The 19,126-nt window shown below is 44.6% G+C and overlaps 1 long non-coding RNA gene across 1 annotated transcript in view; it reads right to left on the bottom strand.

Annotated features, from left to right (window-relative positions):
• Positions 1 to 3,386: 3,386 nt before the first annotated feature.
• LOC119467325 overlaps positions 3,387 to 19,126 on the bottom strand; it is a 29,120-nt gene continuing 13,380 nt past the window's right edge. Inside the window, exons 2-3 of the long non-coding RNA XR_005195866.1 lie at positions 4,252 to 4,317; positions 3,387 to 3,721 (exon numbers count right to left, since the gene is read on the bottom strand). This is a non-coding gene — a long non-coding RNA (uncharacterized LOC119467325). The remainder of the gene's footprint in view (positions 3,722 to 4,251; positions 4,318 to 19,126) is intronic.

Raw genomic sequence — 19,126 nt, 5'->3', positions numbered from 1 at the left:
AATGTAAACAGTCATGGTGATGGGTGCTGTCTGATGGCGAAGCTCTCCTGGACGTGGTGACTGTTCTGTAGGTGTCTTTGGGACATCTTTTTCTTTTTCTTTTTTTTTACACTGCAGAGGCACCCCTGCACCGCTCTGTCACCCAGGCTGGAGTGCAGTGGCGCCATCTCAGCTCACTGCAGCCTCTGCCTCCTGGGTTCAAGTGATTCTCCTCCCTCAGCCTCCAGAGTAGCCGGGACGACAACAGCGTGCCACGATGCCCAGCAAATTTTTGTATTTTTAGTAGAGACAGGATTTCATCTTATTGCCCAGGCTGGTCTTGAACTCCTGACCTCAAGTGATCTGCCTGCCTTGGCCTCCCAAAGTGTTGGGATTACAGGCATGAGCCACCATGCCTGGCCATCTCTGGGACATCCTTGGGCATCCCACATCTGTCTGCTGCTGTTTGGGCCTGTCATTCTGTGCTCAGTAGATGTGGCAACGTGTCATCCAATAATTGATCCCTTACCAGCTTTTTAGTTTTTTTCTGAGATGGGCTTTTGCTACATCACCCAGGCTGGAGTGAAGTGGTGTGATCACGGCACATAGCAGCCTCAACCTTCCAGGCGCAAGGGATCCTCCTGTCTTAGTCACCCAAGTAGCTGGGAATACAAGCACATACCACCACATCTGGGGACAAAAAAAAATTTTTGTAGATGTAGGGTCTTGCTATGCTGCCCAGGCCAGCCTTGAACTACTGGGCTCAAGCAGTTCTCTTGTCTCAGGCTCCCAAGGTGTTGGGATTATAGGCATGAGCCACTGAGCCCGGCCCCTTACCAGCTTTAAGTTCTTCAGTTACCTCTTGGTCTTTTCCTCTGCAGGCCAAGTAATCTTAATTTCCAGAATTAACTTTTTAACCCAATCATCACAACCTTTGAAATTACTGCACCCCTCACCCTTAATTTTTTAGAGCCTCCATTTTATAACAAGTGGCTAAGCCCTGAGTACATAGAGACTGATGAGGAGATTGCAGCATGGTTTATCTCTGCCTCTCTGCTTAGATTCCTTTTAATAATCATTAAATCTCTCACGTGCCACTTCTATTTGCAGTTTACGGAGCACCACCATATCCCTTATCTCAGGCCATCAGCCCTTCTTAGTGATCTTATTATTTCCACTGATTCAGGTTAAGCTTGGCCTACTGTAGGCTTTATTAGATCATCTTTATTATACCTGTGGGTAGATTTTGTAAGCAGGCCCTAGCACAGGTTCACTTGTGGGTTTCCTTTTAAAAGGTCAGTGTGAAACCGGAAATGTGACTAAGAAAATCTTCTTCCTCCATGAAGCCTCACTTCATTAACTGGAAGAAAAGCTCCCATCCTCTCTCCCCCCAGACTTACTCATGGTCCAAACAGGCACATTTCAAAAGAGCACGTATTTCCCAAAACACTGGCACGTGCGTTCTAAGGCTCATGCGTACGGTGAGTAGTTCTTTGTGAGATTTGCTCTGTCAAGGGGCCCTGTCGTCACAACAATCACTGTTCTTCAGAGGAAGTGCAGGGGCCTGAGAGACCTGGAAACCTGGTGGCTGAACAATGAAGAGAGTGGGACCCATGGTTGGAACAGCTGGCCGTGCTCATGTGGATAGGGGCAGAGCCAGAACGGGAATGAAGGTCTCCTGAGTCCCCTGCCACATTAACCCAAGTAAACTCCATGTCTTCCTCCTCAGCTTCCGGAGGCCCCCGCATCTTTCTCCTTCTGGGACACAAGCCAGGTTCAGTTGCAGGGTAGACATGTGGTTTCCAAGACAGGATGCCGGGCAAATTAATCTGGGATTCCTGATTGGGGTTCTTTAGAAGGCAGTAGTGGCTCACCCTTTAGATCATCTGGTTTGCGACCTTGTCTCAGTTTTCTCATCTGTAACATAGAAAACTAATCGTACTTATCATGAGGTAAAAATAAATGAATACACATGAAACACTTAGAGCAGTCTTCGTGTGATTATTATTCTGGTGGGTTGGTTAGCTTTCCTCCATTCTATTCAGTTCAATGAGAGGTTGGCATCAACCACAGGCTTTGCTGGGGCTGTGAAAATGGCCACATTGAGTCTCCACCTTAACCCTGGCCAGTCTCCCAACAGCCAACCATTTGTCTTAAGAAGCGCTGAAAGAAATCATCGAATGGTGCGATGCAAAGTCAGCACTGATGGGGCTGCGGGGCGTCTTTTCGTACAGGACGTGCAGTGGGGAGCCCACCTCCGAGTTGGCCTGTTTCCGGGTTGCATGGGGTGCCCACTCGTCATAGACTCCGAGTGAGTGGCATGGTGGGCCCAGGGTCAGTTCTGGCTTGGCAACGGATTCTGTTACTGAGGGCAGGGGTTGAGGCGCAGGAGCCTGGGGCTCCAGATGCTTGGAGTAAATGCGGAGCAGGAGTGGGATGATGTGAGTGGGAGCTGTGGCTGGGTTCAAGGGTGCTGAGTCCTGGCCTGACTCAAACTTCCAGCTTCTGCTCTCAGTGCCTTTGTCTGCATGCTGGGAAATCCCTGGGTGCCGGGTTAACCCCCAACCCAAAAAGACACGTAGACACTTCTCCTGAGCTTTGAGTTGCTTCATTCTGCCCAGCAGCTTCCTGAAAATGTAGTCTTGCCACACTAGAGGAAGGATAGACCCATAGCTGTGGGGGACTGTGTGTCAGCAGGATTTACTATGGGGTGAGCTGGGGCTGCAGCAGCACATGTGAGAAACTTTGCGGGGCTGATGGTTTTCAAAAAAATTTTTAAAATTAAAAAGTATTTAAAATTTTAATTTTTATTTAAAAATTTTGTGGGTACATAATAGGCGTGTATATTTATGGGACACAGGAGATATTTTGATACATGCATACAATGTGTCGTAATTGCATGAGGGTAAATCACTTTAAGCTTTTTTCCTTTGTGTTACAAACAATCCAATTATACTCTCTTAGTTATTTTTAAATGTACAATTTAATTATTACTGACTATAATCACCTTGTCGTGCTATCAAATACCAGGTCTTCTTCATTCTTTTGTTTTTGAGACAGAGTTTTGCTCTTGCCACCCAGGCTGGAGTGCAGTGGCTTGATCTTGGCTCACTGCAACCTCTGCCTCCCAGGTTTGAGCAATTCTCCTGCCTCAGCCTCCCAAATGGCTGAGATTACAGGTGCATGCCATCACACCTGGCTAATTTTTTTGTATTTTTAGTAGAGACGGGGTTTCACCACGTTGGCCAGGCTGGTCTCGAATTCCTGACCTCAGGTCATCTGCCTGCCTCGGCCTCCCAAAGTGCTGGGATTACAGGCGTGAGCCACCACACCTGGCCAAGATCTTATTCATTCTTTCTCTTTTTTTTGTAGTCATTAACAAGGTTGAAGTTTTAATAAAACTTATTTTTATTGCACATACCATGCATTATGCACCAATCTGTGTTCTTCCAAGGCTACCAGGAACCTTTTGCCTTTGTATCAGTTCATAGTTGTCCTCTTCTCCAGCTGCCTCTGCACCTGGGTCGGGGTTCTCTTTTATCGAGTGAAGCAGATGTGCCCAGGTACAGAGAAATACTTTGTGCTATTGTCCGCCAGGCAGGAACATTTTCTTTTCTCAGCCATTCTTGGTAAATAGATGAGTAGTCCTTACTCGAACTCACTGGGTGTCATATGCCACAGCCCTAACTTGAATGTACCGGCTTGCTGCAAGCGGATGATTTCTTAGAAATTTGCTGTGTTCCTAGATGGGATTAAAATAATCTTTAGATTAGCCGGGCGCGGTGGCTCAAGCCTGTAATCCCAGCACTTTGGGAGGCCGAGGCGGGTGGATCACAAGGTCAAGAGATCGAGACCATCCTGGTCAACATGGTGAAACCCCGTCTCTACTAAAGCTACAAAAAATTAGCTGGACATGGTGGTGCGTGCCTGTAATCCCAGCTACTCAGGAGGCTGAGGCAGGAGAATTGCCTGAACCCAGGAGGCGGAGGTTGCGGTGAGCCGAGATCGCGCCATTGCACTCCAGCCTGGGTAACAAGAGCGAAACTCCGTCTCAAAAAAAAAAAAAATAATAATAATAATAATCTTTAGATTATTAATGGGTCCCTACCTGGAATCCGTTTGATCTTAAAATAAAATGGCAGTGGAACATATTTTTCATTGATTTCTAGCTGATTTGCAATGAAATTAAATGTTTGAGTATAAAGAACATGTTTTAGGGAGTAAACTTAGAGATGGGGTTGCCAGGTGCTTCCCGTTGATTAGCCTAATGACTTGATTTTCTGGTTTCTCACTTTTTTTGAGTTCCCTCACTTTTCTTCCAGAGTTCATTATGCAGATCTGGAAAACAACAACAAAACAGCAGGAGAAAAGCAGGGGTTAGTTTGGGGGTTCGAAACGGGAAAAAGCAGACATTTCCAGCTCCCAACATCTTATTTCCTGAATATCTTCCGAGCCCGAGAAAATGGCTCTGAGCTGCCTTTGCAGTCTTGAAGCAGCACTTGCATTCCCACCAGCCCCCTGGGCCTCTGGTTGCAGCCTGGGGAGCGTCTCTGCACTCCCAGCCTCCTGGGCATGTGTTGGGGTGAAGATGTTGTGCAGTGAGGGGTGGGAGCCTCACACCCTAATAGAGCCAAGCCGGCCACACTGCCTGTCTTTCCCAATTAGTTCCCCAAAGGGAACAAAGCCTTATTTCTTCCCTCTCTTAGTTCCCAGGCACTGGCTAGGGAAAAACAATCCTTGGCAGCTCAGGGGTTAAAAATAAAACACAGCGAGGGGGAAAACAAGACAGGCAGCTGCAGCGGCTCCTCAGAGCCCACTCCAGGCTAAACAGAGGCCCCAGCAACTCCTTGGAGACTTGAACCCTGGGCGATGGAATTTTCCCTTGCATGAAGGCTATTGTCCTCTGGAAAGGGCCAGGGCCAGAGGAGGGCCTGGGGAGCACTGATCTCCCGAGCCCACAGCCAGGGAGCTCCTGAGAGCCCAAGGGCTCGGTCCCACCCAGCTGGGTTTGGGTGAAAAGGCAACGGGGGTGCGGCCCACCCCTCCCCCTTTGGGAAAAAGGGAGGGCTTGGGCTTCCAAAGGCCTGGGTACCAGTTGCTGCCCCACTCCTCAGCCCAGCCAGCCAGTCACTGGGACAGAATAAAAGGCTTGGTTCCCTTGGCAACTGAGGGATCTACAGTTTTTCACAGAGTACAAGTTGGGCTTGGGGAGGAAGGGAGGTGAAAGTGAGAGATGGGGGGGGGGTGGTTTGGGGGGAGGGGCAGCCTGTTTACCAGTGCTGTTTGAGTTTGAGCCTCAAGGGAAGCTTTTGTAGGTTCCGGCCTGGGAAACGCAGGATACCCTGAGTGTGGGTGATGCTCTTAACTGCTTCTCAGTTTCGAGTCACCATTGGAGGCCTCTGGTCCATGGTGGAAATGTGATTGTTGTAGGCCTCATGCTAACCTCATGGACAGCTCAGGAGCGTGAAGCAGAGCCTACCTTTATAGGCGACTAGGCCTGGCCCTGTTTTATAACTGGAGACCCCTGGAAGTGTTGATAGATGCTTGAGCCCATAGAGAGCTATTTGTGAAGTAGAGATTAGAATAGCAGGCGCCTGTCTCCTGGGTCTGATCTCGATGGACTAGATAAGGCTATTTTTAATATCAAGTGGGAGAGTTGCTGAAATACAGACAAAGTGCAGAACCTGGGCTGATTTTGTCTTAAGCACAACGAGACTTTGTGAGAGGAGCTTAAAAATCTATCCACGTGCTGAACAGATACATTTAGCTTCAGTGAAAACAAGCGATAACGGACTGGAGACTTTGTCCCAAAACTTTGGGATAAGAGGTCCCCACATGTTGTCACTAGCACGGAGGTGTACGGGAGACTTGCTATAACCCTCTCTGAAGATTTAGATGGTCAGGGCTACCTGCCTGGCATTGATAGAAGCACCTTTTATGCTGCCATGAAAAATGTGGCATCTACCAAACGAAAAGAAAGGAAGCAGAGTGAATATGTTGATACGGTGGCTTAAGAAGAGATAATAGTGTAATCCGACACGTTGTTCAAGAGTCTTAAAATGATTTTTTAAAAAAATGAAAAACAGAACCCCAAATCCCTATCTGGTATAGCAGGGAGTTCTTGGAGACGGTGAAAATGGGGTTCATGGCTGCTTTGGTGGAAGGGCTTGCTTGGTTCTTCTGCTTTTGCCCGAGGACCTGGGAGTAGGAAGGGGATGTTGGGGGAGAGGTCAGTGTTTTCCTGAGCAGATGGCGAGGGCCATCACCGTGAAGTACTTCCTCATGCACACGGGGTCAGTTCCTTCAAAGCCTGGCTCCGATGGGTGAGTCTCATCTGAAAGACACAATTTGAGGAAACCTAGAGGGCGGCTCCTAAAATGAGGAAACACCTGGATGGCAGGTCTCTGATAAAGAAACAATCCTGAGATACCACTGCAGCTGCTTTGCATGCATGACCTATGGCCAATCAAACGACCATTTGCTTTAATCATCATAACCAAATAGTAATAATAAAAAGATCAAGGAATCACTTATCACCTGATTAATTTACTTACTGACTGGCGAGTTGGCAGAGAAACAAATCTGGGCAATGCAGAATAAGAAGCCATTTAGAAAATACGCAGAGAATGGCAACCCAGGGAAGAGAAACTCATGTGTGCTCACTTCTACACTCTCAAGTGCATATAATTTCATGTAAGTTTCAAGACAATTCAGTGAGGTTGGTGTGATTATTATTCTCATTCTGTAGATGAAAAAACTGAGATTTGGGTAGGTTAACTAACTTGAGTAAGATCACAGGGTTGGAGGTGGTGATCACTGGGTTTTGAATGCTATCAGATTATCCTCTATCTATACAGCAGCATATAGTTAGAAAAGCATTTTCGGATCTGAAATCTTGCTTGATTCTCAAAACCGTTTATGGCAGGAGGTGATTCCCATTTAGAGCCATAGAAGCTGAAGTTCATGGAGTTTAAGTGACATATTCCAATCACAAGACTCTATGGGCAAAGCCATGACTGCTCTGGGACTTTTCCCACAATGGCCTGTTTCTTCATCTCAGATTCCATTCTCAGATGTTTGGGAACATTTTTCTGGTTTGTTTGTTTGTTGAGATAGGGTCTCACTCTGTTGCCCAGGCTGGAGTCCATTGGTGCAATCGCAGCTCACTGCAGCCTCTCAACCTCCCAGGCTTCAGCAATCTCCAGCCTCAGCCTCCACAGGCTGGCTAGGACCACAGGTATGCCTTTCAAAATTTTTCATAGAGACAGGGTCTTGCTACATTACCCAGGCTGGTCTTAATCTTACCTAGGAAGATTTTTACTTATTTATTTGTTTTTTGAGTCAGAGTCTCGCTCTATCACTCAGGCTGGAGTGTAGTGCTATGATCTAGGCTCACTGCAACCTCCGCCTCCCAGGTTCAAGCACTTCTGCCTCAGTCTCCCGAGTAGCTGGGATTATAGGTTCCCGCCACCACCCCCAGGTAATTTTTGTATTTTTAGTAGAGACAGGGTTTCACCATGTCGGCCAGGCTAGTCTTGAACTCCTGACCTTGTCATCTGCCCGCCTCAGCCTCCCAGAGTGCTGGGATTACAGACATGAGCTACCGCATCTGGCTCTAGGAAGATTTTGATGTCTGCCATTCACTCATACATATATTTATTTGGCAATTCAACTACTATTTGCCAAGAGCCTGTCATGAGCAAGGCATCAAGGGGAATAGAAAACACGCTAGATTTTTAAGAAGTCCCTGTGAATAAAGGGAGTCTTAAATCTCACTGTCTTGTGTCTGCCTTCACAGCTATCCGTGGAAATTTTCCAAAATCAGTGTGTTAATCGATGTGTTTTATTTCATAAGCCAATACACTTACAACTGAGGAATTAAAATATCAAGAACGATTGAATCACAAACATTCTCTGTACACCTTACACCTTAAAATGGACGTAGTAATTCATTAAGGTTTGGATGGTCTGAGGAAATAAAACGTTAAGGACTATTGAATCACAAACATTCTCTAAACACCTTAAACCTTAAAATGGAGGTAGTAATTCAGGAAGGTTTGGAGGGACTCACAGTGACACCTCAGTGGGACACTTCCAATTCCTGGAGACAGAGGAAAAACAGTTTTGGTCAAGGCTTCCCTTCAGCTATCCACTTTTGCTGAGCCGCTCAGCCTGTCTAGCATTCCTGTCTTCCCCTCACCGTCCCTGCAGACAATATTGTGAAGGGGCCCTTCCCATGGTCAAGCTTCCTCCCCATATCTGATTTCATGGCCCAGCTACTTCCTGGACAGAGCCAAACACAAGTCTAGATGCCTAGACTTTTATGGGTCAACATCAGTGGGTACGCTGGTCATATTTACTATACAACCAACTGTACAGGATCACACATTAACGATGATTTCTCGCACAGAACTTCCATGGGGAAAACCTCATCCTCCAAAAAGACAGAAGTTGCCAGAATATGTACAAGGAGGCAAAAAGCACTTAAAAACAAGGGAGCAAGGCAATTTGCCCTGGAAGAGCGAGCAGTATTGGGAAAGCTGATGAACAAAATTTCCATCCCTCACTGTTCATCATTCATCAGTAAGTCATGCAGGTCAAGGTGTTAGGGAAGGGGAAGAGGGTGAAGAGAGGAGAAAAGGGAAGCTAAGAAGTTTTGTTTTGTTTTGTTTTTTTGAGATGGGGCCTCACTATATTGCCCAAGCTGGCCTCAAACTCCTGAGCTCAAGTGATCCTCCCATTTCAGCCTCCCAAATAGCTAAGACTACAAGTGTGAGCTACCGTACCCAGATAGCTATGGAGTTTTCATTATAAGGAAAATGAAGATGACAAAGGAATGCTGCAGACAGACTTTTGAAGGTAATAGATCAACTCAGGCTGAAGTGCAGTGGCACAATCACACTGTAAATGAGTATGTTTTTAAATTTGTGAATTATAACTCAATAAAGATATTTTTAAAAATAGATACCCCAAGCCTCACACATTTAAAAAATACAGGATATGGTACACAAAGAATAGATGGGACACACTTAAACTAAAAAGAAATTACTTATTATTTATCTGAAATTAAAATTTAACTGGCTCTCCTGTATTTTATCTGGCACCCCTACCTCCCCAGCCCTCCACACCCAAAGCTCTTTGAATTTTTTATTTTCTGTCCATATGAAATATCTCTTAGGGCAAAGAGCTTCAAGGTTTATTACCCTCGTTGTGAAGCAGTGTCATGCTTTGTCTTCACTTCTCCTAAGTGTCCCCTTCCCATGTATTTCAGAAACTGGTACATTTCTGCTGGGCTTGTTTTCTCCTTAATTCTAGGAGGTCCATGCTCAGCATTGGGCTTCCCAAACAGAAATGTGCTGGCCACATGTGGGAAGTAGCAAAGTTCCTTTTCAAATTTTCCTTTCTTGTTAAATCATAATTGTGCTAATAACTCTTTGTTAAGCCCTATCGGCCGGGCGCGGTGGCTCAAGCCTGTAATCCCAGCACTTTGGGAGGCCGAGGCGGGTGGATCACGAGGTCAAGAGATCGAGACCATCCTGGTCAACATGGTGAAACCCCGTCTCTACTAAAAATACAAAAAATTAGCTGGGCATGGTGGCACGTGCCTGTAGTCCCAGCTACTCAGGAGGCTGAGGCAGGAGAATTGCCTGAACCCAGGAGGCGGAGGTTGCGGTGAGCCGAGATCGCGCCATTGCACTCCAGCCTGGGTAACAAGAGCGAAACTCCGTCTCAAAAAAAAAAAAAAAAAAAAAAAAAAAAAGCCCTATCCTGTGTAGCTGTTAAACATGCCATGCTTACAGGCACATAGTACATTCTATGTCCTTGTACTTTAACGAAGATATCTGTGCTGGATGTGCTCACAGGCATGTTCCAGCTCTCCATTGCTTTTACCTGTTTAGAAAAGTTTTAAGTTGTTAGTCAATTGGGTTTTAGTTTAGATTGTGAGGTCTGACTCCAGCCAACAGAGATCAGACACAGCAGTAAGGACAACCCCAAATGTATAAGGGATAAATTTGTGTGTTTTCCTTTGTTCATTGTACTCTTGTGTTACAGTGGCTCGCGAGGGTATCCTTCCTGCAGTCCATGAAGTAAAAATTTAGTTGCTGAAAGATCCTTTGTCTCAGTGCTAATTTTTCTTTGCAGCACCGAGCATCTATTCCCAACAAATGGGCCCGAGCATCTATTCCCAACAACACATCAGACAGTTTTTCCTTGGCTAACTCATCCCTCCCTCCCTTGTTTATGGTTGCCTTTTTTCAGGTCTCTTGTTAGAAACTCCTGAGTGAGTAACATCCAACAGACCACCAATCCAGATGTGATGGCCCAAGGGGATTCAGTACCAGTCCAGGAAAACTCACTGAGGGTTTCCTGGGTCCTGTCCTGATAACAGTCACATTAGTCAAGAACCAAGTGATCTTGGTAAGCACATTCATAATGGATAAAAGCCACACTGTAGCATTAATCCATTCGCTATATGGAGTCTAAATTTTGCCTTTTTCTGTTTCATGTGATGTGCTGGTTGTGTGTGTGTGTGTGTGTGTGTGTGTGTTGTAGTTTTTGTTTTTTGCCTGTTTGCTTTTGTTAGCCTGATAACAATCCAGTAAAACAATTGAGAGGATGGTGGAGGGAAGGCAGGTGGTACAATTTGGTTCTGTGTCCCCACCCAAATCTCATCTTGTACTCCAATAATTCCTATATGTTGTGGGAGGGACCCAGTGGGAGATAATTTGAATCATGGGGGTGATTTCCCCCATACTGTTCTCATGGTAGTGAATAAGTCTCATGAGATCTGTGCGTTATGTTTTTTGGTTTTATCAGGGGTTTCCGCTTTTGCATCTCCCTCATTTTTCTCTTGCCAGTGCCACGTAAGAACTGCCTTTCACCTCCTGCCATGAATTCTGAGGCCTTCCCAGCCATGTGGAACTATAAATCCAATTAAACCTCTTTTTCTTCCCAATTTCGGGTGTATCTTTATCAGATGCATGAAAATGGACTAATACAGCAGGTGAGAAGGATCACAGTGTGGTCTTTCAGATGCTTTCAGCGCAAGAGAATACACAAGGGAGATGGTGGGTGGGTTGGTTGTGTTAGGAGGGTGGAATTATGACTTTTATTCTCTTTTCTGTTTTCCAAACTTTGTATAATATAGTTCTCTAACTTAAAAGAAGAATTTGAGAGAGTGCTTAAATTTTCATTTAAAAAAATACAAGGCCTCACAATTAAAACTGACCGTAAAAAGAAAATATCGCACTGTAAAATAATCAAAGCATGTAGATGCATAATAAATTTTATATGCTGTTTTCTGAGTAACTCTCCCATCGTTCCGCGGTTCCATGCTGCATGGTAGCATTCCTGGAGCAGAAGTCAGGTATGCCAGGCTGAAAACCCAGGCCCTTCTCATCATATCACAGCAGATACGTACCAGTTGGAGCTCGTGAAAGTGTTAGCTGTTCAACAGAGGAGTCACATGGATTTCAGCACTGTATTACTAAATTGTTTGTGCTTGGTTGTTTAGCATTGCCTATCTGCACAATAATTATTTTCATAACATTGATTCTTACGCACAAAATCCCTGCAGTCTGTGAATGAATCAGCCATGAACAGTCAATTACATAACAGCTACTGTTTCCTGGATGCCATGGGCATCTGAATTTCATTTACCTAAGTTAATCCTTGCAACAATTCTGAGGAAGAGTTCAGCCCCATTTTATAAATGAGGAAATAGAGATTCAGAGATATTAAGATCACCTAGTTAGTAAGTTTACAGGCTGAGATTCAGAAAATCCTAATTAGGTACAACTTGTTTTATCATATGCTAATCTTTGAAAATTTCAACCATCCCTGTTGAGAGTAGTAACCATCCTTCTCTAAGCAGGGGGTAAACAGTTCTCACCTTTTTGTGTGTGTTTGTTTTGAGACAGGGTCATGGTCACAAGCTCTGTGCCCAGAGTGGAGTGCAGTGGCGCCCTCACAGCCCACTGCAATCTCCGCCTCCTGGATTCAAGTGTTCCTCTCACCTCAGCCTTCTGAGTAGCTGGGACCATAGGTACACACCACCTGCGCCTGGCTATTATTATTTTATTTACTTATTTTTTTACAGACAGGGTTTCACCATGTTGTCCAGCTTGGTCTTGAACTCTTGGCCTCAAGCGATCCACCCGCCTTGGCCTCCCAAATTGCTGTGATTGCAGGTGTGAGCCACCATGCCTGGCCTCTCACTTTCTTTCTAAGAACCTTAAAAGAAGAAAATGAGGCCAGACGTGGTGGCTTATGCCTGTAATCACAGCACTTTGAGAGGCCGAGGCAGGCAGATCACCTGAGGTTGGGAGTTTGAGACCAGCCTGACCAACATGGAGAAACCCCGTCTCTACTAAAAATACAAAATTAGCTGGGCATGGTGGTGCGTGCCTGTAATCTCAGCTACTCGGGAGGCTGAGACAGGAGAATGCTTGAACCCAGAAGGCAGAGATTGCGGTGAGCCGAGATTGCGCCATTGCATTCCAGCCTGGGCCACAAGAGTGAAATTCCATCTGAAAAAAAAAAAAAAAAAGTGAAGAAAATGAGAGGGAAAGTTGAACTGAATCACCCTTAGAGTTGACCTAACCCTTTAGATGCCTGCAAGAGCTACAACTTCTAAATCTTCCTCAGGTACTTGTGAAACGACCCATCTCTCAGTGTCCCTGAGGGTTTGTATTGTGAAGGCTGCAGAGGAAATCTGCTTCTCCATTTCTTCCCCTAACTTGGAAGGATCATTTTCCATATTAAACAGAGCATCATACATTCCTGAGAATGCCTCTCCCACAGACCTGTTTTGACAACCAGGAGGGAGGATGGGAGGAGGCTTGCAGAATGGGCTGCACAATAACCCAAGAAGATCAAGGAAAGCCCTTTCCAAAGCAAAGATGGATCATTTCTAGTTCCCTCTCAATCTGGGCTTCTCAGAGAGAGCGTTAATCAAAGGGGAAACACCTGGGTCTCTAATGCCCTTCTTGCTTGTCAGAGGCGTGTTCCCAGGCTTTCATCATGCTGACTGTTACTTCTAAGTTCGTGCTTCTGGTCAAAGGTTTGTGTATGTGTTTCATTGAATAGATTGAGTGTTTATCAACCATTATTGGTATTTCATAACCATTCCCCTGGGTGTTGTAATTAGAATTCTTTTGCATTCTCAAGTTTTGATATATGATTTTTTAATTTTTTTTTTTTTTTTGAGACAGAGTCTTGCTCTGTTGCCCAGGTTGGAGTGCAGTGGAGCGATCTCAGCTCATTGCAACCTCCACCTCCCAGGTTCACGCAATTCTCCTGCCTTAACCTCCCAAGCAGCTGGGACTACAGATGCGTGCCACCATGCACAGCTAATTTTTTGTATTTTTTAGTAGAGATGGGGTTTCACCGTATTGGTCAGGCTGGTATCAAACCCCTGACCTTGTGATCCACCCACCTCGGCCTCCCAAAACGCTAGGATTATAGGCGTGAGCCACTGCGCCCGGGTGATACATGATTTTTAAAAACAGGAGTCTTTGGTCTTCTTAAAATCATGCAATTCCCTCCTTTGTGGGTTTGCATAGGAATGTATGAAGAAATTGGAGAGAAGGGTTTCTTCTGGGACTTTTACTCACAATGCCTTCTTTCCAGAAAGCCCCATTTAGCATTATTTTAGCAATTGGTTTTAGCATAAGTTACAGATACCCCTTCAAAGAATTAAAAACTGTTTATATCTCTGGGGTAGGCATCACTCCCTGTTTTGTAAGCAAGGAAAGATTATTGCCTAAAATCTTAGTGATTTTGCCTCCCTACCAGAGGTGGTGCTTTCATTATTGTGTAGCAAGAATATCTATACAGATCTATTTGGCAAAGATTTTATTCAAAGGTCTGGGTACTGATTAACGCGGCCTGGCCTAATGAACAATGGGTGTAACCTGGGCTTGATAAACCAAATAAGACCTTTGTCTTGTTTTGCTGGCAGCTCAGAAGCACCTCTACCATAACATCATTGCGCCTTCAGGGAGAGGCCAGGATTCTTCTAGTGAAGACCTGATTTATTTCTTTTCGCCCCTGATGGATAGCTGAATACAAGTGGGGTATTGATAGAAAAGGCCTCAAGGATGTGCGTGTGCTTGGGAGGGTTGTATGTGTGTCTGTACACATGTGTGCACCTACTCACAAGCTGACTACTTCCCACTGGGGTCTGGGCTGTGGAGGGTGGGATGGTGAAGCAGTTAGTTCACCAGCATAGCAGGTAAGGCTCAAACATGAATTGTACATGAATGAGTACCCATGCACTCATCCTCACTGCCCTGGTTGGACCACTTTGCCCAAGTGGATTAGACCAGGACTAAGGAAGCTCTAGCAGTTTTCTAACATAATACTGTACTATACGTATGGGTGCCTAGAAAATACTTAGAGTATGCAACTAGATTAGCAAGAACCCACCTCTCTTCTGGGAAAACTGCTTGGGCTCATTCCAAATTGGTGTCAACAGTGTCACTTTTATTTCCTAAAAATACCCACTCTTGTTAAAAACTTTTTACAAATCCTCTTATCTGCTAGTGTACAGCTTGCATCCCTCATGCACTGAACTTGCAAAGGTGTCACGGAAGCATCATCTGTACCTTTGGGAAATCCCTGAGAGTGGGTATGCTGGCCCAATCCCTGCTGTGGATCTGGTTTTCAAGACGAGGGAAAGAAGCATTAGGAAGAGCACACACCAGTGACGAGCCTGTCCATGGCCAGGTTTTAGAATGGGTTATTATATATTTGGAGGAACTGGGATGCTTAGTCTGGGGACAAAAGCCTCAGAGGGGATCAGGCTTACAAAGTCTTAAAACACTCAAAGGGCTCTCACAGAGGAGAGGAAATAGACTTGTTCAAACTGTGCCTGAAGGGTGAAGTGTCCAGGACTATTTTGGTTCAACATGAGAGCAACTGCCTAACAACCACCCAACAATGGGTGGAAAACTTCCTTAGAGGTGCTGAGAAAGGGCCCGGCCTTAGGACCATTCAAGCAGAGGACAGCAGGGATGTTGTAATAAGAATTCCAGCAGCGGGCTCGAGGTTCAACTGATGACCTCCAAGGTTCCTTCCAGCTCTAAGATTGGATGATTCTATATCTGTAATTTTCCATTTCCCTATTAAGAAGAAATTTTCCACATTGAAAATTGTTTTAGTATTTGATGAAATCTGTGGGATGATATTTGCTTTGTTGACTTTAACAGGGGGCTTACTCCTTTGCCCCAGTAGGTTAACAAGACATAAACACATTAGTGATATTTATTGGGCAGGGGAGAGAGGAGAGGAGTTTACTGTTGGGTGGGAAAGTCTTGCTTACATGGAGACTGTCATGGAGGGGTTGGAAACTCCAAATCTTGCCTCACATTGTCTCTGAAATTCTTCTACCCAAAGAACCTGGGCATTTTACCCCATTCCTGCCTAGTGGGTGCAGCAGAGGTGTCTGGAGCCTGGCTGACCCTTCATCAACCGCTTGGTAGTTCTCATAGCATCCTCCCAATCCCCTAGTTCCATGGCCACTGCACAGAGCCCTGCATAATGTGATTACCCTAAGGAACCTTCTGAAACTCCTGCCTCTCACGTCATCTCTCCCAACTTGAGGACAGAGTATACTTTCTTTGAAAATAATTGACCCTCTTTCAAATGCTCCTTCCATTAAGCTATCATAAAGAATATAAACTTTCTATTAAAAAAGCAAAGAGGAAGGTCAGGCGTGGTGGCTCATATCTGTAATCCCAGCACTTTGGGGGATCACAGCAGGCAGATAACTTGACGCCAGAAGTTTGAAACCAGCCTGGCCAAGATGGTGAAACCTTGTCTCTACAAAAAATACAAAAATTAGCCAGTCTTAGTGGCATGCACCTATAGTCCCAGCTACGTGGGAGATTGAGACAGGAGAATCTCTTGAACCTGGGAGGTGGAGGTTGCAGTGAGCCGAGATCGCGCCGATGCACTCCAGCCTGGGTGACAGAGAGAGACTCTGTCTCAAAAAACAAAAAGAGAAATGTGAACTTAAACATCCCTTAAATACTAGAATATAACTTCACCTGACTTTAACTTTTAAATGAAAAGTTCTTGTGTTTAATATAGTCAATTCTTGGCCTTGAAGATTGACTGGTTAATTTTTTTTACACTTACTTTACTAATACTCCATCTCTTTCTTTATTGGGTTAAGGATATGTTGCAAGAAGAGTTTTAGGAGTTGAAAGTAAAATACTGTTAATTCAAAAATGAATAAATATGCTCATAGCAATGGATTTCTTATTAGTGTTTGATGAGTAGAGTGTGATCAAGGAGCTTGGATAAAAGACCTCACCCTTGATGTGGCCCCCCTGGAGTACCCCAATCCTTAGCTCTTCCTGTAACCACCAAGGAGAGTTGATTATTATTTGTCAGCTAAGTTTCAGACTGAAGGCAATGCACAAAGGTGCTCAATATGATTCGTTGCCAGAGAAACACAAATTAAAACCACCGTGAGATACCACTATACACCAAAACTAAAACTTACCTTAAAAACTTTAAAAACTTAGGCCGAGCATGGTAGCTCATACCTGTAATCCCAGCACTTTGGGAGGCCGAGGTGGGAGGATTGTTTGAGGATAGGATTTCAAGACTAGCCTGAGCAAGATAGTGACGCCCCATTTCTAAAAATTTAAAAATTAGCCAGGCATGGTGGTGTATGCCTATAATCCCAGCTACTCAGGAGGCTGAGATGGTAGGATCACTTGAGCCCAGAAGGTTGAGGCTGTAGCGAGCCATGTTTGTGCCACTGCACTCCAGTTTGGGTAAGAGTGAGATCGTGTCTCAATTAAAAAACAAAAACAGACAGACTGATTTATTCAAGTGCTGAAGAAGATACAGAGCAACTTAGAATGCTCATACACTACTGATGGGCACGTAAATAGGTACAACCACTTTGGAAAACTATTTGGCAGCCTCTGCTAAAGTCAAAGCAACTCCATGATACAGCAGTGCCATTCCTAGGTAGAGACCTAAGAGAATGAGTTCACGTTTCTTCCAAAAGAAAAGTACAAGAGTGGTTTTGCAGTTTTATTCATAGTAACCCCAAGCGGGAACCAACACAAATGTCCACTGATAAAAGAATGAATAAATGGATTGCAGTATACTCATACAATGAAATACCACATAGGAGTAAAAAGAACAAGCACCTGAAACCACTGATACCGCAACATTTTTTTGAGTGAAAAAAGCCAAACATAAGAGTATATACACTACGATTTCATTTACATAAAGTTAAAAAACAGGAAAACTAGTCAATGTTGCTACAGAACAGTAGTTACCTTGGGTGGAGGATAGTGACCTGGAGGCAAGAGGAGGGCAATGTTCTGTATTTAAATCTGTGTGTGTGTACCTTAGGTGTACACATTTGCAAAAACCAAGCTGCTAATGTAAGATTAGTGCACTTCAAAACCACAAAGTGATACCATTTCACACCCACGAGGGTGGCTAAAACAAAAGAGACAAGACGATAATAAGAGCTGATGAGGACGTAGAGAAATTGGAGCCCTCATATATGGCTGTGGGACTGAAAAGTGGTTTTTCAGAAAACATTTGGTACTTCCTGAAAAGTTAAGCATAAAGATGCCATATGGCCAGGAATTCCATTCCGAGGTGTATACCCCAGATAATTGAAAACACGACCACACAAAAATCTGTACGTGAATATTCATGGAAGCTTTATTCATAATAGCCAAAAAGTGGTAACAATCCAAGTGTTCATCAATTGATGAATGAATACACAAAACTGATGTGTCTATACAGTGGCATATTATTTGACAATAAAAATGAAGTATTGACACATGCTACGATACGGATGAACCTTGAACGTGTCATGTAAGTGAAAGAAGCCAGTCACAAAAGGCCAAAGAGTGAATAATTCCATTTGTATGAGATGTTCAGAGTAGTGACATAAAGTAGATTAATGGTTGCCAGGGGCTGGAGAGGATGAAATGGAGAGTGAGGGTTTTTTTTTTGGTGGGGGGGTGGTGATGAAAATGTTCTTAAATAGTGATGAGATTTCTCTGTGGATAGAGCATTATAAAAACCACGGAATTGCACTGTATACTTTTATTTATTTATTTAGAATTTCGATGTGGAATCTCACTCTGCTGTCCAGGCTGGAGTGCAGTGGCACGATCTTGGCTCACTGAAACCTCTGCCTCCTGGGTTCCACCAATTCTTCTGCTTCAGCCTCCCAAGTAGCTGGGAGTACAGGTGCACACCACCACAACTGGTTAATTTTTGTATTTCTAGCAGAGACGGGGTATCATCATATTGGCCAGACTGGTCTTGAACTCCTAACCTTGTGATGTGCCCACCTTGGCCTCCCAAGCTGGGATTACAGGCCTGAGCTACCATGCCTGGCCATATTGTATAATTTTAAAGGGTGAATTTTATGGTATGTGAATACTTCGATAAAGCTGTTATTAAAAGAAGATTGTTGGACCTTGCTGTATGTATTTACACCTCATTAAGAAAAGAGAGAATGTAGAGTAAATTGTCAGAATTTAGAATTCCAAAAAATTTCAGAATTCTTTAATGGCAAATGACAAAACAGGGAAAGGACATGGGTTGGGAATAAAAAGAACGGATATCTGTTGAATAGCTTCTCCAAGTGCCAGATGCTTCATGTCCGTTACTTCATTTCACTGTCAAAGGACTCCTATAACACGTATATTCCCGATGGGCTGCTTCTGCATTCACTAAGGTGGCCAAAGCCAGGACTTGGGGTCCGAAGCTCTCTCTGCTCCATTATCTTGCTCTGCCTCTCAGATGCACTCCCAGCGGGGTTTGGATTGGCTTTGAGTTGACCTTGTCTGGCATATGCATTTGGTGGAAAAGGGTCCAGAGACCCAGACACATGATGTAACTTACGTAACATCCCACAGCCACCCCGTGGCAGAGCTGGATTAAACCCTGATGCCCCAGTGTAGGATTCTTTGGTTAATAGCTCATAAGGTAATAGCACCATACCAAGCAACTTATTACATAGATCTGCTTGGTCAGAGAGCAGTCCGTAAGGGTTCAGTGCAGTGTGGATGTGTCCACCTGGGGCACAGAAACCCTTTAGGGATTCTCAGAGCAGTTCTTGTGCCGGCCACCAGGGCACTTTCACTGCCTT

The sequence above is a fragment of the Cebus imitator genome, unplaced genomic scaffold (assembly GCF_001604975.1).
Source record: "Cebus imitator isolate Cc_AM_T3 unplaced genomic scaffold, Cebus_imitator-1.0 Scaffold13, whole genome shotgun sequence".
Classification (NCBI taxonomy): domain Eukaryota; kingdom Metazoa; phylum Chordata; class Mammalia; order Primates; family Cebidae; genus Cebus; species Cebus imitator.
Note: the sequence above shows the minus strand (reverse complement) of the source record. Positions and strands in the feature narration are given on the sequence as shown.